Source organism: Vipera ursinii, assembly GCF_947247035.1.
Source record: "Vipera ursinii genome assembly, chromosome: 2".
Classification (NCBI taxonomy): Eukaryota; Metazoa; Chordata; class Lepidosauria; order Squamata; family Viperidae; genus Vipera; species Vipera ursinii.
The window spans coordinates 216,943,289-216,952,761 of NC_139513.1; positions in this window are offsets into that span (position 1 = coordinate 216,943,289).

The window sequence follows — 9,473 nt, forward strand, 5'->3', positions numbered from 1 at the left end:
TAAAGATATAGTGGTAGATGAAGGATAAGGGGGCCATTAGAAGGCCAAAAAACACCAGGTCAATAACAGATAACAGTGCACAATGTGAATACATGGCTGAAATCATACATCTAGGGAAATCCCTTCCCCCCCCCCAATATTTGACTTTGCAAGACTACTACCCATGTTTTGCCTTTCAGAAAATGAGGAAACATCTTACTTTTTTTTTTTAGTACACATAAAGGTAAAGGTAAAGGTTCCCCCGCACATGCATGCTAGTCGTTTCCGACTCTAGGGGCTGGTGCTCATCTCCGTTTCAAAGCCGAAGAGCCAGCGCTTGTCCGAGGACGTCTCCGTGGTCATGTAGCCGGCATGACTAGACACCAAAGGCGCATGGAACGCTGTTACCTTCCCACAGTAGCGGTCCCTATTTTTCTACTTGCATTTTTACGTGCTTTCGAACTGCTAGGTTGGCAGAAGCTGGGACGAGTAACAGGCACTCACTTTGCTACGCGGCACTCAGGATTCGACCCGCCAAACTGCCGACCATCTGATCGACAAGCTCAGCATCCTAACCCACTGAGCCACCGTGTCCCTTAGTACACATACATGTCCATTTAACATCATTTAGGCATTTACGGTAGATTCCTAGCAAATTAAAGCTAAGCTTCCTTTGGTCTAATGCAGGCATGTCAAACTCGTGATGTTGCGCGACATATTGTGACTTTTCCCCCATTGCTGGCAGTGGGGTGGTTTCAGCATGACGCATCCGGCCCATGGGCTGGCAGTTTGACATGCCTGGTCTAATGCATCTGTACACTAATAGAGACATGTCAAACTGCGACGTCACATGACATCACGTAATGTATTGGAGCTTTTCCCCATTGCCGGCAATGGGGTGGGTGTGGTTTCCTCGTGACACGTCCAGCCCGCAGGCCGGCAATTTGACACCCCTGCAGTAATACATTACAAGAGCAAAATGCTGTGTGCAATGGTGCAGTGTTTTAGACTAGATTCCAAAACGGTGCTTTGGAGTATGAGTATGTGAATGTAGCAGATGTTTGCAACTCTATAAGATAAGTTACATTATTTTCAGAGATCAACAGTCCTGGGAATTATGTTGGTAGTCCCCTGCACCAATGCAGTACTTTAGTTTGTGCCCTTGCAGGTTCTGAAACACCTCTTTGAAATTTAATCTAAACCATACAGGGAATTATTTCTTCCATCACCATTCCCTAAATAACTCATTCACGATAACGTGTCTTGAGTTGCAATCGTACCATAATAAATACATATTATTACTGACTTCGGTGTTTTCTTAAAACATTACAAATTAATTGTCCTACTTCAGAACACATTACTGTAGACTAAAAAGCGAAAACTATGCAGAACAAAGTAACCTATGTCTTTAACAAAGTCATGAGACAGACCAATCAAAATTCATTTTGAATCACACCTGGAATTGTGGAAGGGACAAAAATTATTACCCAATGCCTTGACTTTTTTGAAGTCCTGCTATAGATGCCCTTGTCCATATCCAAGGTGACCGTTAAAAAGTTTTCTGTTTTGTTCATAAACCAAGAGGCCCTCAAAAGGAGGGCAACAAAAGAAACCAAACTTCAGTTCCTGATGTCTAGGGTTATTCTCAATCATCCAGGTCATAGTTGTCCCAAAGATGCTTTTTCACAAGGCAACTAGACTTTCTTGTTTTTCTTTGGAGACGTTTAGCTTCTCATCCAAGAAGCTTCTTCAGCTCCTGATCTTCAAGATCAGGTAAGATGATATGAGTGAAAAATGATTCAGATAACTTGATCCTAAACAGTTAAAGGGAGAAAGGTGGAGAAGCACATTGAAATGGACTTTAAAATAAACCTAGTAGTCACTGCAACTATGATAGTGAGGGTGTCACTCCCATCAACACTTAGGCAACATTTAGGCAGATTACTTCCATAATCTGAATCAGTCAGCCCAAATCAGATAGACTTGGGCTGTGGAAATCCAAGATGGTAACAAGGAGATCCAGAAAATAAATTCTTTCCTTCCATCGTGTGATCATCCAGAGTTTGGCAGCTGGGACATGGTAGCTGGTCCTGAATGTCACACTGGAACTTATTCCTTAACCCATTAATTGAAGACAAACTATGAGCCTGATATCCCAAGAGAAGTCTGATTTTTTTCAGGAAACTGATAAAATTACTTTAGGCTATAATCTTTTATATTTAGTCTTGGAAATGTACTTTTAAGAAAAGTATAATTCATGCCATTAAATATGTTTGACACAATTTGTATGAGTTTAGGGTAGACTATCAACATAAGCCTTAAATAGATTGCCATCTGTTGCTTTAAATTAGGGTTCTTCACATTATTTAAACAAAGTGTCTATTTAATATTCAGAACATCAAAATAAATAATGTTAGGATTAGAAAAAATATAATTCATCCTTCAAACCTTAAAATACTCAATCGTAATTTTATTTTGTATATGGGCACAAATACATTCTCTAAATCCAGATTATTTTAATATATCAGCGAGGTTCATAATTCTATAATTGTTTAGTCCCTGTCTTATTTATACGATTTATTTATACTTTTATTAAGAGTCCTATTAAAATACAGAGCCCAGATCTCTATGGTTTTGATTTTTTATATTATGACAGACTACAACTCACATTAACATAATTATCCATAACTCAATTAATTTTCTTAAATGCAGAAATTAAGGAAAACAAATACCGTATTTTCTGGTGTATAAGACGACTGGGCGTATAAGATGACCCCTTACATTTCCTGTTAAATTATAGGGTTTGGGCTATACTCGCCGTATAAGACTACCCCTCTTCCAATGCACACCAAATATAAATTAAAAAACATCAGATTTGATTTTAATATGGTAATTTTAATTCAAATGCTTATGACATGCAGGTACTTAGTAGGAAAACTGTCACTTATAAACATAAGGCTGTTTGTCATCAAACATGTAAACATAAAACAGTGCAAGTGGATTAAACTTTTCCTAATTCACTCTAAAGCTTTCCCTGCGCAGAGCCTTAAGTAACACCAGCTGCCTGCAGTTAGTGCAGGTTCGCATCCCACCAGGCTCAAGGTTGACTCAGCCTTCCATCCTTCCTAGGTAGGTAAAATGAGGACCTAGATTGTTGGGGGCAATAAGCTGACTTTGTAATAATGCTGCTGGGGGGGGGTGGCAAAAGCCCTAATAAGCAGGCATATACATAGAATGAAGGCTATTGCTAAGCACATTGATTTGTGCTTTAAATTGTAAGCCGCCCTGAGTCTTTGGAGAAAAAAAAGACCAAAAAAAAAAAGACCAAATGGGAGATCCGCTCCAGGTTTTCCAGCCAGCCCGCCCAGTTCCTGAGTCAAATGTGTCCTTAGAGCTAAGCAGCTGCTCTGACTGCTGCATTCCCCACCTGCCTTTCAAGTTGGGATAGAGTACAGCTGCTCTTCAACTTTAGAAGGAAAGATGCCCAGACCCCAGCCTGTAAAAAATCACAGACTGCAGTTTCTTCTCCAATTGGTCCCGCTTTCCCCGTGCAGACAATATGGGAGATCCGCTCCAGGTTTTCCAGCCAGCCCTGTCCCTAAAGTTTCAGCACCTGGCGTATAAGACGACCCCTGACTTTTGAGAAGATTTTCATGGGTTAAAAAGCGTCTTATACGCCAGGAAATATGGTATATGGATTTATGAACATTGCAACACTTATTAATCATTGTTTTGAGTTTTAGTCAGACTATGCTTCTTGTAGCAATGTAACAAAGTTAAGAGAACTGCCCAAAGAGTAATGAATACATAAACTATCCATTCAATCAGTGGTGGGATTCAGCTGGTTTGCACCAGTTCGGCAGAACCGGTAGCTAATTTTTGGTTGCCCAGGCCCAGAATGGACTTCCGGAAGTGGCATCCACACAGAGAACCGGTTGTTCATATACCGGTATTTGAATCCCACCACTGGATTCAATTCAAACCTGTGGTTTTTAAAAATTATTTTAAAGAAGTCCATCCTTATCAGTTAATATCAGTCATCCTAAAATCTTCATACATAACTCCAGATACAGTTAAGCCATAACATGAACTTTATTACATAAATAAAAATATGTGAAGTGCATCTATAATGTACCCCTTTGAGACAGTAAGACTTTTAAGTAAATATGCCAAGTATCTTGTTATATAGAGTATAATAACTACAATGTACTAACTGCATATTATACAAAATATGATGAGCTGTTAAAAACCTTGAAGTCATAGTAATTATATTATAAAAAAAGGGATCAAGATGTAAGACAGCAACCATTTTATATAGCTTCTGATAGGCGGAGGAGAGTTACCTGAAGCTATATAGCCAAAATGGAAACATTTTGTCATGCCATTCTACCATATCACGTAATTATTCCAACCTTGTTTATATGTTAATTAATCAGTTTCTTCTAGGATATGTTGCATGTTCAGATCATATTACAGTTTACATAGTAATGACCATAAATGGATTATAAAGCCATATTTTGGATTATAGCCAGCCATCATGTCAGTTTTTATTTATATCACCATTTTTGAAAAATACCAAACCAGCTAACCTGCCTACATGTGCACAAATGAATATAATTTTCAAGGTCACATGTCATTGTAATCACAAGCTAGAGAACCTTCTTGTAAACCAACAGTACTAAGATACTTTGTTTATTCCACAGGTACAAATTAAGATTAAAAACTTGCTTCAGCGAATATTATGGAAAGGGAGGGAGATTATTTTGTCAGAAATAATGCAAGAACCTATCTAGGCAAAGAGGGATGAAACATTTTTTAAGTCCCAAACTTAAAAACCATGCTCAGGAACAGCTGGGGCAAATACTTCACCCATTCATGTAGTATAAAAAGAAAGGGAGGTACAGTACTGATATATACCAATAATAAAGGCCACTTTCGTGATTATGAAAATGAAATTTATGCTTTGTGCAAATGGCATGGCTGGGAACAACTAACTCACCTCAATCTAAATGAACGAATCAACCAAGTGCCTCTGGAGATTCTCAGTCATCCAAGTTATGGTTGTCCAAAAGGCGCAACTGAACTTTGTTTTTCCTTGAAGACGTTTCACTTCTCATCCAAGAAACTTCTTCAGTTCTGACAGAATTGAAGAAGCTTCTTGGATGAGAAGTGAAACATCTTCAAGGAAAAAAGCATCTTTGGGAGAATCAACCAAGGTTGGGCCATGTTATTCTCCCTGTACTTCCACAAAGGAGCCTAGGCCTAATCTGCATGCTCCACTTGCCCACCATATCATTAGGACTACCTAGTAGCTTTTTTTTCTTCCTTAGGACAGGAATGCACAATGTCCTCAATTCAACTCCAGCTGAGTGCAAAGGTAACCTTTGTTGATATTTTCTCTCCGCATCAAAAGTAGTTTTTTCCCCCCAACTTCTGCCAGCACAAGCAGTGCTGTGCGGTCTGTCTGCTATGCTGCGTTTGGTTGTAGCATCAATTGGCTGCTGTGTACTTTGGTAGAAACACTGCCTTTCTTCTAGTTAGTAGTTATCGCCCTTCATGGGTTTCATCCTGGACTGCCATCTCCTTCTGGGAAGGTAGAGCAGTGAAATACTGCATATATATTTTTTAAATAAACCTGGGTCACTGGGTATGGTGAAATGCTGAATTCTGCTTTCTCCAAGCTCGCTTACAGATCTGCCTGTGGAATAGTAACTCTTCTTCCTTCAAGTTGAAATATTGATCTATGTACAATTAATCCGATGTGCTTTTTAAAATGTAAGCCCTGCTAACTCATTTTTAAAAATATTTTCCAAGGAAAGGGAAAGGAAGGGACTCTGAAATAGTATGAAACCATCCATCCTCCCAGAATGTTTTTGTTTTGGAATATTATAATAGATGGTATAAAGCTTCCTGCCCAAACATTTTCTTTCTTTCTTTCTTTCTTTCTTTCTTTCTTTCTTTCTTTCTTTCTTTCTTTCTTTCTTTCTTTCTTTCTTCTTTCTTTCTTTCTTTCTCTCTCTCTCTCTCTCTCTCTCTCTCTCTCTCTTTCTTTCTCTCTTTCTTTCTCTCTCTCTCTCTTTCTCCCTTCCCTTCTCTTCTCTTTTCCCTCCCATTACCTCTTACAATGTCTGAGCATCATGATTTCATTCCAGGGTTCAAATTGTGACAGTTAAATGACAAAAGTAGTAGTTATTTCTCCTGATCAAAGACCGCTTCATACATTTTTACTTTAAAATGTTCCACATTATTCTATTGTCCTATTATAAACAGATGTTTATACATCTGCCTTGGTACAAGCCTTGGTACAAATCAAACTCTGATTGATACTGATGAGTTTATTGCTCTCAGACTTACGCTATTTGCATAACAGCTGTAAAATAATGTTGTAATGAAAATACCATCATTCCATTTCTCAGTGGAATGCCGGGACAGCCAAGGGAGAAGAAAACATACCCACTCATATCACTTCTGTAAAGAACATAAAGAGTTTTCATATTCCTGGTGTTGGATTTTCAAATATCCAAAAGCAGAGGCAGACTAAACCTGATCTTTCAGTTTAATATAAGATGACTGAGGGGCATAAAAGTAACATTTTTTTTCTATTTTCTGTTAATTTAGGTAGTAACCTAGACTGAAACTTGAAGTTCTGGTAGGTTTATTCATGAGCTTTTATAATTTATTGTCAAATGTTCTTTGAGTCTCGGAGCTGACTATTCTGTACTGATCTCAGTGACATTTTTGCTCTGTAATAGATAAGAATAAATCAGGTAAGTTGAGAAGTTGCATACATGGAAAATTCCCTGACAAACTGCTGGAAGTTGTCAATAACACTTTTAAAAGTCATACTGCTAATATACCGTGTTTCCCTGAAAATAAGACCAGGTTTTTTTTTTCTCCAAAAGAGGCACCAGGTCTTATTTTCAGGGTGGTGGTGTCTTTTCCACTCACCTCTGGCACTGACAGACCCGCCCAGCCAGCCCACTTCTTCTGTGGCCGAAGGACCAGATTCATTCCACAGCTCACAATGGAGCTGGAGCCTGTATTTCACAGTTAGGCCTTTCCTGAAGGCCTCTGCAGCTGATAACCGAGCTGCAGAGGCCTTGCAGAAGCGAGCTATGGATTCAATCCATAGCTTGGTGCTTGGCTGCAGAGGCCTTCCATGGATGCTGGAGAAGAAGTGGACCGGCAAGGAGAGGCCTAGCTGCAAGGTAAGTGGGTGCGGGGCATGTGGGGAAGCTCCTCACCCCCACCCCAGCTTGATTTTTAGGTGTGTACCTCACCCCAAACTAGGGCTTATTTTTGGGTAGGGCTTATATTAGGCCTACCTCCCAAAATCAAGCTAGGGCTTATTGTCGGGGTAGGTCTTACTTTGCGGGGAAACACGGTAGGTAGGTGATTCATCAACCAAGGTTCAAACCTATCAAAAAAATGGGACTGTTTGGCAGAGGTTTCTCCTGTGTATTCCTAATGTTTCTTTTTGTTGTTGTTCAGTAAGCAATTATTCATATTTATTACAAACTGTAGTAGAAATAAAGTATTCCCCGTAATAACTAAAATAAAATAAAAAACTATGCCCTAGAGACTGTAGAATAACTGATCTGAAAATGTCAGACTGGAACATCATGTGTTTTTAAATTAATTGCTACAAAGCCAATGTGAAAGCAGATTGAGTTTTGCTTTGGAACAGGTTCTATTAAGATCAGCATGATTTTTTTTTCTAGAATAAAGATACAGTACGTGAAACTTCTTTTGGTCAGCATACCGTATTAGGACATTTGCTTCAAAAAATTAAAATACATTATAAAGCATGGGAATTAAAATTGGAAAAATCAGTGGAGAAATTATAATAGAGATGAAACAAAAGGTCATCATAGAGACTAGAATTATTTTTTGTATCCAACCATGTGTTCCACTTAAAATAGCACATCTTCCTTCTAAATAAAACAGGATTAATTGTAACAATCTGGATATATAAATTATTTCATAATATTTGGATTAGTAGTAATATTTTTCATGGATTTATGCACCAGGAGAATATAGCATGTATACATGTGTAAATCCTAATAAACAACAAACAAATCCCTATGCAAATATACATGGGCTGTCTTTGGAATTGTAATTAAGTTACTTTTCCTCTTAGAATTTAATTTCTGTGTGAAGAAATAGCTGGTAACATTGACATTAAATTCAGTTGTCAAATGCCCTCCATCTCAATAAAGACATCAAATAGATTGAGGCTTGTGTTGTTGTTGTTTCTTTTTAATAAATAATAATAATAATCCTATGGTTCCAAGCATTATTATGTGTTCAGAACTCTGAAGGCCACAGATTTTTCCCACAACATCTGCAATTGGAATGTGGATTGAATACAACTTAGTGAAAGTTATCATTTGCAAGCACATTGCCTAACTACTGTGGAAAATGCAGGATTAAACGCTTTCCCTTCCTCAATGGGTAAACAGCAACACCCTAGTCTGGCATGCTAAGACACAGAGTCCAGTCACATGTCCCAGCTGCAGATGCTAACTCTGCCAAAAATTTATTCAATAATCTCTTTGCAACAGTAGGAAGCTCTGACCTGACCGTATGATTTCGCTTCTCATTTCACCTCATCCATTAATACTACTTAGTTATTAGCTTGATAGTAGTACTTTCTTGCAGAGATTATATGGATTAGGAGAGTGTTACAATAGTAACTGAATCAAGAAGTCAAAAAAGTATGCTATAGGGTGGGACGTTTGCTGGCTTTCTAAAGTATCTCTGAAATTCTGATGTTCAAATAATAGTCTTGATATACAGATAGTCTTCAACTTACGACTACAATTGAGCCCCAAATTTCTGTTGCTAAGTGAGGCAGTTGTTAAGTAATTTTGCCCCATCTTACGATCTTCCTTGCCAAAGTTGTGAAGTGAATCACTGCAGTTGTTAAAATTAGTAATGCGGTTGTTAAGTGAATCTGTCTTTCCCATTGACTTTGCTTGTCAGAAGGTCGCAAAAGGGGATCAGATGACCCTGGGACACTGCAACAGCCGTAAATATGAACCAGTTGCCAAGCATTGGAATTTTGATCACATGACCATGGGGATGCTGCAACGGTCGTAAGTGTGAAAAATGGCCATAAGTCACTTTTTCCCAGTGCCGTTCTACAACAGGAACTGCTGTAAGTCTAGGTCTACCTGTAGATCAACCTTTCAGGGCCTGAGTTTGAACGATGAGGAATGACACACACCTACTGAAAGGGCAAAACCACATATTAACATTCTAATCCTTAACTGTAAGAGTAAGAGCACCCGCCTACACACGTCTTTTTAGAAGTAAGCCACTACTGAGCTCCGTTGTGCTTTCTCCCAGATCAGTCGGGATACAATTCTGACATTAAACCCACGGATTTCATAGGGACAAACTCCAGTGGTTCTGTTTAAATACACCATAATCAAATGTACGCGGCTGATTCTCCTCTTTTATGACAGATGGGCATGTACTAGAAAATGCTT